General features: G+C 39.2%; 1 protein-coding gene across 1 annotated transcript in view; it reads left to right on the top strand.

The window, feature by feature from the left end:
- Positions 1–16,250, top strand: part of LINGO1 (leucine rich repeat and Ig domain containing 1) — a 1,562,525-nt gene that overhangs the window by 1,170,885 nt on the left and 375,390 nt on the right. The gene's annotated exons all lie outside the window — the stretch shown is intronic.

Here is a 16,250-nt window from a genome sequence, read left to right as displayed (position 1 = left end):
CCCGGGGAACTTCTCTAGCGCCTCTGAGCATGGGACATCGGACCCAGCGGCAGCCTGGCCATATCCAGGGGATGCCAGGGGGACTTTCAGGCACCCCTCCAAAGATATCGTCCCTCCCCTTTCACCCCGCCAAGACCACCCGCATATCAGCAGAACTCAGGGATTTCGCCTCAGAAAGAAAGATCTGAGCCATCCCCCCCGTACCACAGATCGGGAGGTCTCAGGCATCAATCCGCATTCTGGTGCCAAAAAAGGCAGAAACTAATGTTCCTAGACCTCCCTCAGACTCCACTCCCAGACCTCTCCCAAAAATTTCTCCCACCAAGACAAAATTCTCCCCTCTCTCTAGAATATCACTGGATTCTGGGAGAATGTCTCAAGGAGATACTAATTCGCCAAATGGACAGCACCCTCCAGCCGCTCTGGGAGTTTCCCCATGGACTTCGCTCGGGAGTAGGTCGGTCCTTCCCTGGGGTCCCACCACTGCCTTCAGGGTGGCCCCCCCAGGTGTTTGCCAAGTACTAAAGTGTGTACTACTTCAGGGTCTGCCTCTCTTTGGGGTGCAGGCAGACTGGCCTTGGGTGAGTACTGGCATCTACTTCAACAAGGCATCTACTTCTCTCGGCCTTGAGACTCCTTTCTCATCTTGCTCCATTTCTGGCATCACAATAAATACAATCTCCTTAGATTTCTCATATCCCTCTTAGATTTCATAGGGAGCAGACTAGATCTCAGAAAAGTGAGTACAGAGTTCTAAGCCTTAGACTCCAGGTGGGCCGAGTTCTAAATCTGCAGCTCAAGTGCGTTCCATTCTCCCAGCTCGTATCTGGTTCCAGCTCCCTGGTCCCCATGGCTTGCCCTCATCAATATCGCCGAGCTTGTCCTGCCCTTAGCATGCGGTCACACTTACCTCCTTCTTATTCCTCCCTCTCTTATCAGCTCTCCCACCCTCTGTCCCTCTAGCTTGGTGGCGGTACTTCCTGTGGATCTCTCCACCATCATTCCTCTCTTTTGTGCAATCCACGGTGACTCCTCCATTGCCCCCGCTCCGGTGGCCTCCGCAGCAGGCTCGCCTTCCAAGGCACGGTCTCCACGCTGACCCACCACGCTGCATATCAATGTTCATCAGATCCTGCCTGCATATCAATGCTTTAGGCATCAGGATTTTAGAGACTTTCTGGTTGCTTCAGGACTTTCTTGCACTTCCGGACTTTCTTTTCCAAGACAGTGCGATTCTTACCTCTTCTCGATCACTGTTGAGGGGAACATTTGTCGACCACATAAACAAAGGTCTACAAGGGCATTATTCCGGTCAATCTCATCCAAACAGCTGATTCATAGCCTGTCAGCTTCGGACTCCAACAGCACATCACGCACCGGTCCAACACCGTGGCGGACAAGCTCATTCCTGTCCTAGCGTGATCTTTCCCGGGTCTCCCCTCAAACACCAAGTGCGAAACAGTTTTTTTCATTGTTTGATAATTCTCCCATATTTTTTTCCTTTAAGAGACGCCTGGTTACCTGCAAGACCGCCGGGTCCCCTGTATGCCTATCCACCGCCTGTACCCTGGTGCGACTGCCCCACTTGCCTCGGGTGGGCCATCCTTTGGTCACTCTGATGCTGCTGGAACTTCCAGATCTTTGCTTCGTCAGGGTAAGTTCCCAAGGTCTCTCCCCACTTGATGAATGATCCTGATCCTCGATCTGATGGGTCATCCATCCTCCATTCTTCTGATATTCTATCCATCCCTCGAATCTAACCTCCCAGCTGCTCCAGCCTCCCTTCTATTGATCCAGACCCTCAAGCTTCTTCACCGGTCAAACTCTATTTTGGGCATCTCTTAAACGCTCCATCTCTTCTCGGGGCTCAAGCTTTACCGGCAAATCATTTTGTGAAGTATAGAAGGTGTACGCTAGAAATCACGCGTCCTCTGTGTGAGTGCTTCAGGCCTAACCCTCCTCTTTCCCTCCCTGGTCGTGGTGGTTCCACAGTCAGTCTCTCTGGCTGCAATTGGTGTCAGCCACAGTCAGTTCCAAGATCATCACTTTCACATTGGTCAAGTAAAAATTTGTTTACTTCTCTTCCTCCATCCAAACCTTCCCCGGCCCTTCTTTTTTCTTCAGGCCCTCCTTCTCTTGTCCCAGGTCTTGGACAAAGCCTTTCGGCCTTCTTCGAGCTGGACCTCAAAGTGGACCTCAAACGAGCCCTTACAAGACAGCCTTTTTCAGCCATTGTCTTACAAGACAGAGTTTCACAGCCCATCCAGCCAAGAGCTTTACTTTCCTTACTTGGTTTTCAACTAAACTCCTTGGGGTTGAAAGGGACGTCCTTCCTCCCGGACCCGCTTCTCCCTCAACACCAAATCATCCATTAACTCCCACCTGTTTCAATCCCTAATCATGAAAACAATTTCCTCCCTGGGAACACAAAACTAGATGTTCACAGGCAACTAAGATTTATCTCATCAGGACTTCATTTTCAAGCACAAGACGACCTGTTAGGCAATCCTGCAAAATTCAAAATTCCATTGCAGCATTCCATTTCAAAGCTTGTCCCAGTTGATTTCACCCTCTGCCCATTGTTTTACTTTATTTCCTTTAGGCCCTTTGACGGCCGCAGGGGAGGGGTGTTCATGCCCATTATTCCCATATCAGTATCTACCTCCGCAGCCCCTTGGCTAGATTGATATTTCCTGATTCCCTCAGGCATGTTGTGCAGCAACTTCATCTTATTTATATTAATCAGTATAAGTTGGATCTGCATCCAGGGGTAGATATTCTCATGGGTGTCTCGATCTCCGAATGATGATGATGCACCAAGAGATGGTAGCTGGGGACTTGTCCTGATTGTTAGGTTGCACACAGGTCACAGACAAATGAATATCCACTAAACGTACATAACATAACGCTCCTCATTAGGTGTATTCATTTGTCTGCTATTCATATCTCCTCCCCCTCCTCTGGCCTTCTTTCATCTGCATATTACTTGTTACTTACTTGTTGGCTTGTTTTGGCAAAAGCAAACTCGAACAAGTCATGAGGGAGCAGGCAGGGCATTATGGAGGAGAGGAGGAGAGAGGATCCATATTGCTAGCTATGCCCTGTTGTTCGGCGATATATCGGATCCATAACCCACAGGTTGCAGACAAATGAATACACCTACTCAGATGGAACGTTATGGTGAGTACATAACTTCTAATTAATGGCTGGGGTCCACCAGACTGGACGTTTGCCCTTTGTGGAAAGAGTCTTGGTTTTATTTGGGATTGCCTGATCCATGCAGTCCTGGAGGTGTTCATAGAAGGCATTTGTAAGGGCTTCCGCAGCTTGGGTTGTGGTTTCCTCTGACTCAGGGGCCTTGAAGGATACCACACCAGTCTTGAGTAGTGTGAAGTTTGCTTTAGAGAAGTTCTTCACTATGGTCTTTTTTGTTTGGGGTGGGGGCGGGATGTGGATTTCCAGTGAGATTAGTTTATGATCAGATCTCACCAATGAGGGATATACTTCCGGTGTGGAGCATTTTGTCCCCATGTTTGTGACAATGAGATCTAGTATATTTTCTCCTCTCGTGGGAACAGTGACTAGCTGTTCCATGGCATTTGAATTTATGAACTCCAGGAACCGTTGGGCTAGAAAGTTAGGGCTTGAGTAATGTTCCCAGTCTATATTCGGGTAGTTGAAGTCACCCAATATGATGGTGTTTGGAGATACATTTATACCCTCCAGTGTCATAATGCATATGTAGATACTGATGTCATTCATCAGATACAAAACACATTAATGAAGGAACATCTGGCATACTTCTGCTGAAAAACTTAGAATGAGGAACAAATCAGAGTGGGAGAAGGATGTGCATGGAAAAATGGTCACAGGCACAAAGGATCGAAGTACAGTGCAAGAACAAAAGTACTAGGTGTTTTGGAAGATGTAAGGCAGCAGAAGTGCATGACTTTGACAAATGATGTTTTAGTGACCAAGTAAAGTGTACACTTACAGCAAGGAGGAGGAAATGAGAAGGTGATAGCATCAAGTGTAAATGAAAAGAATGATGCTTAGGTCTACATGAAAAGGCGAATTTATATTAGGAATGTAGAATAAGTTCATTCTTTATTTATTTATTTTTCTTTCTTCAGTGACTCAAAGTTGTTTTGGGAGAAGATCAGGGAGAAAAGCTCTCTTAAAAAAAGCATAGGATACATTTAGCACTGAAATGTAAACAGCCTGCCATTAAGATGTGGTAAGCAATAGCAATACACTTAGAAAACTAATGTAGTTGCAGATGGAATATGCATTTTTAATCCTAAACCTCAGTCAGATGCAGGTATTGAACACCAGACCTAGGTCACTTTGTCACTGACCTTACAGATAAGACAGTGAAATGGAAGTCAGCAGATATATTAACAACAGTTTAGAACTTGTATAAAGTGGAAAGGAGATAGAAACTGATGAGAGGATGCATTTAGCAATTGTGCATAAAAAAATAAACCACTGGAGTTTATCAGCTAGGATTCAGTCCTTCCTTAAATGTACTAGTGGTCTGTCCATTGTTTTATGGCATTAAAAGTAGGGAGCGAAATGTCAGAGCTTGCATTCAAATGCAGTATAAACCCTAAGTTTGTATTCCTCTAGGTGAAAGGATAACTGTCACATTACTTATCAGCTAAACACCTTAGTAAATGAAAAACTAATAAATCAATAAGAAAAAATAAAAGTAAATGTACAATCTGTATCTTCTGTAATCAACTATCTACTGATATTAGAAACCAGAAAACAATATGAGAATTTTAGGATAAACTCAAAGAATGTATCTTCACTGAAGATGAACAGAAATGTTAAAGGGATAATAGATGTTCATTGTATTTAGCACTGCCATAGTAGCCTTAGCCATATGGGTTTTTGTCCTGCTAAGGATATGACAGTTTGTTAGCTTCCAAAAAGTCAGAGCATCTTCCCTACATCTAAAAGACAATGCCAGGCATGAAGCCCTGAAGAACTTTACTGCCAACAGAGAGATGGGAAGACTGAACCCTGAAAGGACAATGCTAGGAAGAACAAAACATAAACAACCACAACCTGGCATAAAAAGCACACCAAATAACAAGGGAGAACTCACACTAACCAGATTAAGAATTTATAGGACACTTTAAGCAACCCAGATCATGCATGTTCTTTTCTTTATTGTTATTTTGGCTTCTGTGTTCAGCCATCGAATGCAACTTGCATTGAATGGCTATTCTCTGAACATTAAACATCAAATGTTACTTATACCGAACAGGCATATCTCTGAAAATAAAATCATTGAATGGCCAATGTTGGCCAACATAACGGAACTGAAACATACTACTTACTTACTGCTAACTTAGCTATAAGAAAACCTGCCATTTCCCAGATTTTGTGCGACCTCAGACTCAGTACATATAATTAATGGGTGATGTGAGGGGGGGGCACAGTGAACAGTGGACGCTACTTATGTGGGGGGGGGTGCCAAGTTTGAACCATCTGCTACAATATGTACTACCGTATTTTTAACTGATAAGGTAGCTGGACAGCATAGTCAAAATTTCACATTTTTCATTAAACCATAGAAATAAAACTCAGAAAAGCCTCTGTTGCTTCTTAACTTCTATGGAGAGGCCAAAGGAAAGACTTTTCTTTTTTCTGGTACCTTATATGGTCTTGTGTTTTTCTACTTTTTTCTCATAATTCAATCATATTTTGATAATTCAACAACTTAACATACATGATTATTGCATCTTGAGACCCTGATGCAAATATGACTCAGTGCTGGACACTTTTAATACTGATATTTTCTTAGGTTTTATATATTCAGAATATCCACAAATACCTGATCCACAATTTGTCAAAGCAGAATCAAATTAGCTGCTTCAGGACAGACTGAATAATCTGACTGAGGTGCATAGTCAAGTGCTTTACTCTGTAAGTTTTTAATCGTTTTTGGTCTGTACCTTTTTACTATTAGACTACTCCTCAGAAGCAGAGAACTTTTTTTCCAGCTGATGAAGATATTTAGTATATTTGGATAGGGATTACATTTATTTCTTTAAATTCAATTAACATCTTTGTAGGAGCCTACTGTAATTTCAAGATGATTTCCTTGAGAACTTTAAGAATAATTTGCATAATGATTTTAGGCTTTTGTTCCTTAGACTGTTTTCATTCAGACTTTGAAGCTAGTTCCTTAGTTAGTGTATGCTTCAGCCTAACCACCTTTTCTGGAATAATAACTGAATACCGTTTAGCTTTCAAGTGGTTGCATATTTGTACTCCTGCATTGCTGATGATCTTATTCAGATGAGAAGTAGTGACACAGAATGATGATTAAGCCAAATAGTATGACTCGGCAGTACAGTGCCTCAGGATAATGATTCAGCATTTTATACTAAAATACAAATTACTGTCTTTGATAGAGCAGATCCACGGTGGTGGTGCTGCGGTAGTGTTGCCACCTCACAGTAAGACGCTGACCGGTTCGACTCTCAGCTAGAGCGTCTTCTGCGTGGAGACATGCGTGAATGGGCGTACCTTCGTTGGAGGTTGTGCATTAGGGCTGGCAACTCAGCACGTAAAAATCAACTGCCAATCATTAGCGGACCGGAGTTCCACCGTGGCGACCCCTAACTGGGAAAAGCTGAAAGACACAACAACTGTCTTTGATAGAGCATTTTGAAAATTAATACTAATAGCTTATATGTCACAAGAGGAACCAAAGGAAACACCCTGCATTGCTCAAAGCCTTATAAATATGTCTCCCTAACTCTAGCCATAAGCTTAAGAGTCAGCAATATCAATAAAGTTTCAAAAGCCCCATTTATTTCTCTAGCATTTGTACAAGGATATCTTCCCTGACAACAAGAATGACTGTTTCCATGTTTGTTTGTTTTTTTCTTTACTTATATAGACATAAATTGTCATTACTGTTCTTGATTTTATCAGCAGGTATATACGCAATTATTTCTGAAATTCTTCTGTCATTCTTTTTTTGTATTTCTTTTAATATAGCGAATTGTGAAAAGATTTTTTCATCATGATATACATTCAAGAAATTTACCTTGAAACTTGTTATTATTCTTGAGGATTAGATTTCTTGTTTTACCGAGATGAAGTAAGTGAGTAAGAAAGTGAGTGAGAGGGTGACTTTGCAGTTGTTAAAAATCACTTGTTGCCTTTATATTAGCAGTAGCTACACCATTCAGTAGCCTGCCAAAAGGAACATGGGAACTTAAAAATAATAGGTAAGTTAAAACAGTGACCATAAAATTCCCAGGCACATACACCTTTAATTCGAAATACTTAAAAAGTTATTGCCTTCCCTTACAAGTACTTGACAGTGTCCACCTCTTAAATCAAGCAGGACCACACATGATAACCTGGTGTAAATTCAGTTCATCCAATCATCAAGACTAGTCTTAAAGGCAGAAAAATAGTAATTTATTTTATCTGTAGTGGACTGAGTTAGGAACTTATCCCTCCAGTGAATCTTGACTTTGATGGTATAAATTTAGGTTTGTGGTGTCACTGGTTTTGCAAAGAAATAAGTGGCCAAATAGCATTGTTTTTTTCATTCCTCAAAAACTGAGGCACTGGTTTCACAGATTACTAAGTGTAGGGAGAGTTGTGGTATTCCATCAGAATAGTTGAGGGACATAATGCTTTTAACTTTTTTGGTTAAAAATCTTTGGAGCATTTCCAAATGAGAGATACGCTTTGGATTTGTACCAAAGGGACATTATATTTAGTGACAGTATTATTAGGGAAGAGTCCATTAGTAATAGGAATTATTTGGGTCTTGAGTATATTTCCTTAGAAATTAACTGGACCAGATAGCAGGATTTCCTAACTGTGATAGAAATATAATGATCAGATCAGAGAATATTGTGGAAATAAGTACTCCGGTCTCTAAAGATAACATCTATTTGAAAAGGAGTCCCAGTTTTGGCTGACTACTACTATGCTGTATCTTTCATATTTAATTTGAGAGTGTTTTCAGTACACTGGCAATGTACATGCTCCAGCCCTTGTTGGAGCAGTTTAGTATCAGTGAATAAGAAGATAGCAGTGCCCATTTTGCAGTTATCAGCAGGCTCTGCCAATACACCACAGATATTTTGGCTTGGATGTCTACATGGGTTTATAGGTTCATAGTTTAGTACTAAGATAACTGCCCTTGTGAGCCATTTTAAGCCTAGTCATTTATCCCTTGTGAGACTCAAACCCTGCAGCTTGTGTTTGTAAGGCAAACACCTTGGCCATTCAGCCACCCTCCCACTGTAAACCAAAGTCCAACCATTAGAAAACACAGAAGTGATCCCTGTGATACTCTATGACTTAGAACTTTATGTTTCAGACAGGGTACTAACAATTTTCACAACTTGGGCTCTGCTAGATAGCCAGTTTGCTATCAGTTGGACAATGCAGAGATCTCTCCTAATTTTGTCTAACTTTCTATAATACCAGAATGGGCAATAGCATCAAAAGCCTTGTTAAGGTCCAGGTAAACATTATGCACAGAATGGCCACTGTTCATAGCCTAACTATTCCAAAACTAAACTGGGTGGTGTCAAGATAATTTAAGTTGCTCAGGTACCATAAACAACTGTTATGATACATTCCATGGCTTTGTATGCAAGGCTGGTGAGGCTGATGGGCCTATAATTATCTAAGACTATAGAAGAGGGATAGTGGCTGCTCCCCAGGCCTCAGGCACAATCCCCACAGGTAGATTGAGGCGGAACAATCTAAACAGAAGCTTGGACAGTGCATAATTGACACTGATGAGAATGCAACCTAGTTTATCTGCTCCCCTAGAAACATTATTTTTAGCCTTTGACAGGAATTCTAAGATGTATTCCAAGGTGATTGAAGGTGATATTAAAAATCCAATAGGAACACAACAAGTGTGATAACAAACCTATTTTTGTAGTGCCAAAACAGAGGGTAGAACATAGGTCAAATCCAAAAAAAAATATTTATTAAAATAAAATAAAACAAATGTTTAGCTCTTTTGTTTCATATACAACTTTCTGGAACTTCCTCAGAACAAATATTAAAAATACAAAATCAGTTTTATATTGTAATGAAACCATGTGACGCCCACCAATTAGCCAATGCCAAATAAGAAAGACTTAACATAATTAGCTAGCTGCTTCACTTTCAAAATAGAAGAAATTGAAACAGAATCATTTAACCCAGGGAAAACAGGTGACATCCAATCTGAGCTGCCATAATAATTCACTTTTAGCAAAGTGTTCATCCACCATGTAACTCCAGGGATCTGACATTATTTGATCCAAAACAAGAAAAGGAAAAGAATGATTCCCATTATATTTGATATGCCTAAACAATGTATTACTTTTTTGTGGTTTCTGACATCCAAAACAGGTTCACATATCCTTTTCTTCAACCTTCTGCATGTCATGCCCACAAAAAAAGCAGAGCATGAGTCACAGCAAGCCAGGTTAACAACCTGGCTATTATCACTGGAAAAATGACCAGTAACTTTAAACTGAATATCTCTTACTGTCTTAATATAACTACATGACCTACAATTACCACACTTAAACATGCCATCTTTACCAGAATTGTCTTTCCCAGAACCCAACTCAAGCAGGTTCTTAAAGGATTTATCTCTTTGATAGATAGTAACTGGTTTGTCCCCCAGTTTATCCATCAAAGTTGCATTGGAATTAAAGATAGACAAATTCCAGAAAAGAAAGTCAACAATCATAGCACTGTCAACCATAAAATTTATAATAAATAATTTGGAAGATCCATAAAGCTCATTCTTCCTGTTAGGTGTTCCAACCTGAAAAGTGTTAATACCACTGTTGGTTAATATAAGTTTTAAAAACAGATTAAGCCTTTTCCTAATAACTTCATTTTTTTTAGTTTCTTGCAACAAAGACAAGGGGTAACCCCTTTTAGTAAACATGCCAGTGACTACTTCACATTCAGTCATAAACATACTATCATGCGATATGATCCTCTCCAACCAAACCAGTTGTCCGTTAACAACAGTTTTTTTTTCTGGTGGGGTGGATGACAGCTAACAAAATGCAAGTAATTATTGGAAAAGGTACTTTTACAATGAATAGTGGAACTAAAGCAATCTTCATGGACTGTCTTAATAGGAAATGCAATCAAAATCAAATTTGCTCATAAACTTCAAAAAATGATTGCAGGTGCAACTAAATTTTCAGGGATGGTACGTGCAGCAGTGTGAGTATGAGCGGTAAAGTTAACATTACATTTTAACATTTAACATTAAATTTGTCTGCTAATATATTTGCTTATACTTGAGATTAGAATGTGTGATAGTATTATGGATGAGTTCACTGCATTGTTTTGTTAATGTAAACAATAATATTTGTATTGAATTGTTACTTATGACACAACCAGTCATGTATAAATGAAAACAAACCATAAAGATATATTTTCAGTTGTGGGCATTATGCATCACTTATATTCTTCTATACAGTCATTGTCAAGCAAACATTTCACAGGTCATTCAATTCCTGCCTTCCCTGAAACCTTATTCCTCCTCCAAAATATTATTCTGCATGTATTGTTCCCACAATTACCATTTTTGCTATGTAATTTGCTCCCACCGTTTTATAAAGATCCCTCTTCCAGTTATTTTATATCTGTTATTATATTCACTACTTCTAGTGCAGTTGATTTAGACTTTGATTTCCATTTTCTAGTAACTGCCTTTTTGGCAGCCACCGGAATTAAAGTCAACAAGGCCTTACTAGGTCTAGGCAATTCCAATTCTATATCATAGCTCAAAAAAATCATTTTCTTCATTACCCCAACTTGCTCAACCAGCATTTCTTCAGGGAATTTTTAAAGTCTGCCATCTCCTTACACTCCCAAAAACATGTTCCCAATTACCTCTTTCTCCCCTAACACACCTCCAACATTTGTAGTCTACTTCAGGGAAATATTTTGTAGTCTGCTTGGGGTATAAAAATACCTGTGCAAACAATTCCAAGTAAGATCCTAAAACTTCTAGACTTGTTTTCATATTCAGGAGTTATATTCTCCGATTGTTTATTTGTGAATTGCTTATTCAATCTCTCTTATCAATCCTTTATAACATCCTCTGATTAATTTCTATTATGCAATATTTTAATTGTCCTACTAATCATCCTTTTAACAGCAGCTTCTCCTCTGGATTCTATTAAAAATTCTTAAGAGTGCTGGTCTTTCACTTAGGATATTCCCATTCCTTTCTTTTTGCCTATACTCTGATATCAGTTCTTGATAGGGAAGGCAATCTCTAGCCTTGAGTCCAAGTAAATTTGTAGCTTCTTTCCATTCTATTACCTTTCCCTCTGTAATTATTTGCTCAATGACCAATGCCTTGGTTCTTTTTCCAGTTTTCTCCAGTAAATGCCACCCCTTTTTTGTCTATTCTCTGTACCCCTAATTGCAGTCATCTCTATTGTCAGAGTCTCCTTTCTCCATTCCTGCATTGGCTTAGGTTTTAGAATACTTTCTGCTATTTTATGAATATAAAATAATTCTGAATGGTTATTGTTATTCCCCTTAAGGATCTGTAACAAAATTCCAGTCTCTCCTTAATTCTGGAGGATCCCCCCCGTTTTATCATAATCCCTTTCCACTTTAAATTATAACGTTCTGCTTGTGCTATGTATAGGAGCCTTAATTGTGTAGCTCTGAAATACTCCTTCAAATCAGGTAATCCCAAACCACCTTGTTCTGTTAGGAGGATCAACTCAACCTGTTTGACTCTTGCCCTCTTCCTCTCTGAGAGAAAAATCCTTCAACTCTTTATTAATTGCTATCCAAAACATCTCTTCTGATTGATAAAAATGTGCATGACCTATATATAAAACTACAGGGATTAAAACATTTTCACTGCTTGTATCTTGCTATCCATTTCCATAAAACAGAACTTTCAGTATCTCAGTTTTTGTTTTACCTTTTGTTTGGTGTCTTCCTACATAGCCTTTGCAGCCATAGCATAATCATTTTTGATCCATACTCCTAAGTCCTTCATTTTTATCATGTCACCATATTGACACTGAAATGTCCATTTCTGGTTTAATCTGGTACAAAATAATATAATCTGCAAATAAAATTAGCTTTTCTTGATTACCATACTAATTACGTATTTATTTATGTGTCTTTGTTGACCTGGAAAAGTTCAAGTGGGAAAAAATCCATTTTCAAAGGAGGTCCAGAGAGAAAAGCTCCACATGTAAGTTATACATGATGTACATTTATAATTGCAGGGTAAAGAAATCTATACATAAGCTTATTTACATGATTTTTAAATATTTCTTACATGAACATAGCATTTTAACACAAAAAACAAGAGAGAAATTAAATTAAATTGGATAGTTATCAAACAGAGAAATAATATACAATAACAATGTATTTATATCATGATGGCTGCAGGGAAAAGATCTTGGTTTAGTAAAAATTTACAGACAGATAAGTAGAATTGATAAGAGAGATATGAAAGGAGAAGTTATGGAAATGAGTAGGAAAATAAATGAATATTGGAGGAGTTGTAATTAGTGGTGGGGTGTGACAGAAGGAGGAAAATAAGACTTTAGCAAATTAGTGCAGTATGAGGAGGAGCGATAAGGTACAACAAGATTGGGAAGCAAAGTGGCTAGAAGAGCTAAAGAAAAGTAATCTGTGTAAAGCTAACCAGGTGAGCAGGAAGAACTGAGACACCTTTGGCATAGTTGCTGTTAAAGCAACATTTTGTAAATATGGGGATTTCATTCTAGACGTATGACACATGATGGGAGTAGAGAGAGTCTCCAGTGCTGCTGAATGTCTTACTGATGCACAGTAAAAGTTTTTTGTTACTGCAAAGGTCTTTGGAGAGTGAATAGTATGGCAGAGTATTTTGTAATGCTGGGCATTTGTCTGGAGAGTACAATAGGTTATGGGCAATGATTAGTTGTGAGTATGTCAATAGGTTTCAAGGCAGTTTAATTGTTTTAATGCAAGGCAGAGGAGTGTTTTATATTGGTTGCAAATTTAGCTATTTTGTAGGAGCAAGAGGCTAGTTTAGTTTTACACAGTGTTGATAATTGTAAGAATAGGGTAAGCATACAATAGAGAAGGGAGGAGGTATGTTGTTGCTAAGATAATCCTTGCCTGATCTGTCAGGAAATGTTTGGCCCTGTAGAGAGAGACGAGTTTTTGTGAGTTTTCTTGATGGAATGAAGTACGTGGGGATTAAACATCCATTACGACTCTGCGTGGTTTGGTTGGCTTATGGTTTCTATTTTTGTGTTATTACTTCAGGTAATATGAAATGTGTGTTTCTGGTTAAGGTATTGTTTGAGAGTAAATAAATAGCATAAGGTTTTTTTTTTTTTTTTTTTGCATTAAGCAGCAAGTTAGAATGTTATAGCCATACTTAATAGATATTTTAATATAATTATATCCTTATTTTCCTGAGTCCCTTATTTTCTTTGCCATTGGTTCTAAATATAACACAAATAACAAAGAGGAAGGAGGACATCTCTGGCTGGTTCCTCTGCCCAAACAGCTGGTTAAGGTATTGTTTGGGAGTAAATAGCATACTTGTTTTTTTCGCATTAAGCATCAAGTTAGAATTTTTTAGCCATATTTAATAGATATTTTAATGTAATCATGTCCTTGTTTTCCTGAGTCCCTTATATTCGTTGCCATTGGTTCTAAATATAACACAGATAACATTGGGGACATCTCTGGCTGGTTCCACTGCCCAAACAGAACTTATTAGAGAGGACCCAACACACACACACACACACACACACACACACACACACACACACACACACACACACACACACACACACACACACACACACACACAGACTTTAATTTTTGCCTACAATCCCTCATGTAGCCTAATCAACATTTTTTTTTATTTTATTAGGGAATGTTCATGCTTCTATTGCTCTGCTCATAAAATCCCATCTTACTCTGTTGAATGCCAGCCAACAACAATGGTATTTTCTTACATTCTTCTTTCCCCAGGATCATCACTAAGGTTGGTAAATGTTGGCCTCCTCTCAACAAAAAACGCATTAATCCACATCTATCAAATTTGGGAACAACCTTGTGATTCTCTTAGCCATTATAAACATAAACACTTCATAACCGTGGCTTAAAATTGAAATGGGTCTATTTGAAGTTGGATATTATGAGCGTTTATCAGCTTTAGGTATTACAGCTATCACAGCATTCTTCCAGGATGTTTGTGCTTCTCCTCCTTTAAAATACTGTTAAACAAAACCTTCCAGATCTTTATCACTTTCTTCGTTCCTAGCTTCCAAACTTCCACAGGAATTGCCATCTATTCCTCGAGACTTTCAGCTCACTACATCATTGAACTTTATTCATTAATTTCTTCACATAACTGAAGAAAGATTTGCAGTTTCCTTTGGTATCCATAGCAACTTTAAGTTTTTACTAACCCTACCAGTAATCGTAAGTTCCTTCCTGGCATGTTACAGTGCTGTATGCATGTGGGATGGGGATTTATCTTCATTTTTTGTTTTGTTTTCTTTCTTTTGTTAAATAGTTAACTAATACAGGAGTTTCACTGCACAGGTTTATTCTTCGATTTATTGTTATATCTAGGATATACTGGTATGGACTTTCTATGCAGCTGTTTATGTACTGGTCAAAATTAGAAGTGGATGTGGCAGCCCCCTCAGTTGGGTCCACTTGCAGGGGATTGTTGGGAATTTTGGGCAGGTCTTCCACAAGCTGAAGAAGGTTTGCCCTATAGAAATCCCTAAAGATAGTTTCATTTAGTGGTAGGGTGGTACCATTAATACTGACAGAGAAGGTATCTGATTTGTTTTCAGATTTAACCATGGATGAAGAAATCTGCGTTGGGTACAAGTGGGGGTTAGGTTAGTAAGGACTAGGTCGAGAACATGTAGTGGGTAGTTTGACAATTTACTGCAATGCATCAGTATTAACAAAGTCTAGGAAACCCTGAGCATAGCCATTTTTAGAGTCCTAGGTGTGCCAGTCAGTGCTTGGGTAATTGAAGTTATTTAGTTTGATATTTAGCCTTTCAGTGACATTACACTAATTTGCATGATCTTTGGGGGGGGGGGCACTGACTGGGATTTGTGCCAAGAAATGAAGTAATAGCTGGATTTGTAAAAGTTGACTTGGATCTCCAGGAGTAAGTTGATGTGAAGTGATGGTCTTTCAAGTTGTGAGAGGGACTCATGTTCTAGCACGTTTCTGTTTAGACACCTGGGATTGAGTAGTTGCCACTATGATATTAAGCAAATATGTGTTTGAGTTTATTGTGCAAGAATGCGTAGTATGGAGACCTTGCCTAAAAAGGGCACTATGGGGGCAGGAAAGACTTTAGCCCATATGTGGAAGACCTGGTGTGAGAGGTGTAAACCATCCCTGACGAAACAGCAAGTGTTATCTGCCATTTTGTCTCAGGCTGACACATAATGGTTCCTCTTAAAATGACACCAATTTCTTAGCCAATTGTTAAAGCCAAGCATCTTCCCTTAGTGTCTAATTAGTTGATGAAGGCAAGATATTAATCAAGACTAATGTCTTTCCTGCTTCTGCCACATGCATAGCAACTTCCTTCATGTCTATCTGCATGTGCCATGGATCCTGGCAACTGATAAGCTGCTTACAGATATGCTGTTCTTGTCCATTCTGGTAAGTGTGTAGTATGTGTGCCTAAATATAGATTCACCTATGACCAAAATGCTTCCCTGTGTGGAGCCTGACTTAGTAGGCTTCACTGGCTTAAACTTGCTTTCCTGGTGAGTCTTGTGTAATCTGTGTGGATTTAAGTATATTGCAGTAGAGAAGGAGTAAGTGTTGCACAGTGGAGGCTGATATAATTTTTATGCAGCCTCAACATAAAATAAAGGCTTCATGGATTGCTGTGTCTGTTGTGGTGCTGTGGATGTGTGATGCTTATCAACAGTGGGTTGAAGTGAGAGGTTTGCAATTTTGTTTTAAATATTTACATTTCTCACAGGTTGTGCTGTCAATTGGTCAAATCAGTGAACAGTCAGCAAGCATACGGCAGTTGCTACATTACCTTAAAATGAGATGCAATGAGACTGGCCACAGATATGGTCAGACCAGATGGTTGAGCCTTTTTGCCAGACAGTGGAAAACTAGGGCTTTTCATGGGTTGGAGGGAAACTTCTACAGAACACTTTGACAATTTATGAATGAAAGCAAAAAAAGATGAT

This window comes from Protopterus annectens, chromosome 7.part0 (genome assembly GCF_019279795.1).
Source record: "Protopterus annectens isolate FY-2018-M chromosome 7.part0, PAN1.0, whole genome shotgun sequence".
Classification (NCBI taxonomy): Eukaryota; Metazoa; Chordata; order Ceratodontiformes; family Protopteridae; genus Protopterus; species Protopterus annectens.
The sequence above is the reverse complement of the archived record's forward strand: the minus strand, read 5'-3'. Positions and strand labels throughout refer to the sequence as shown.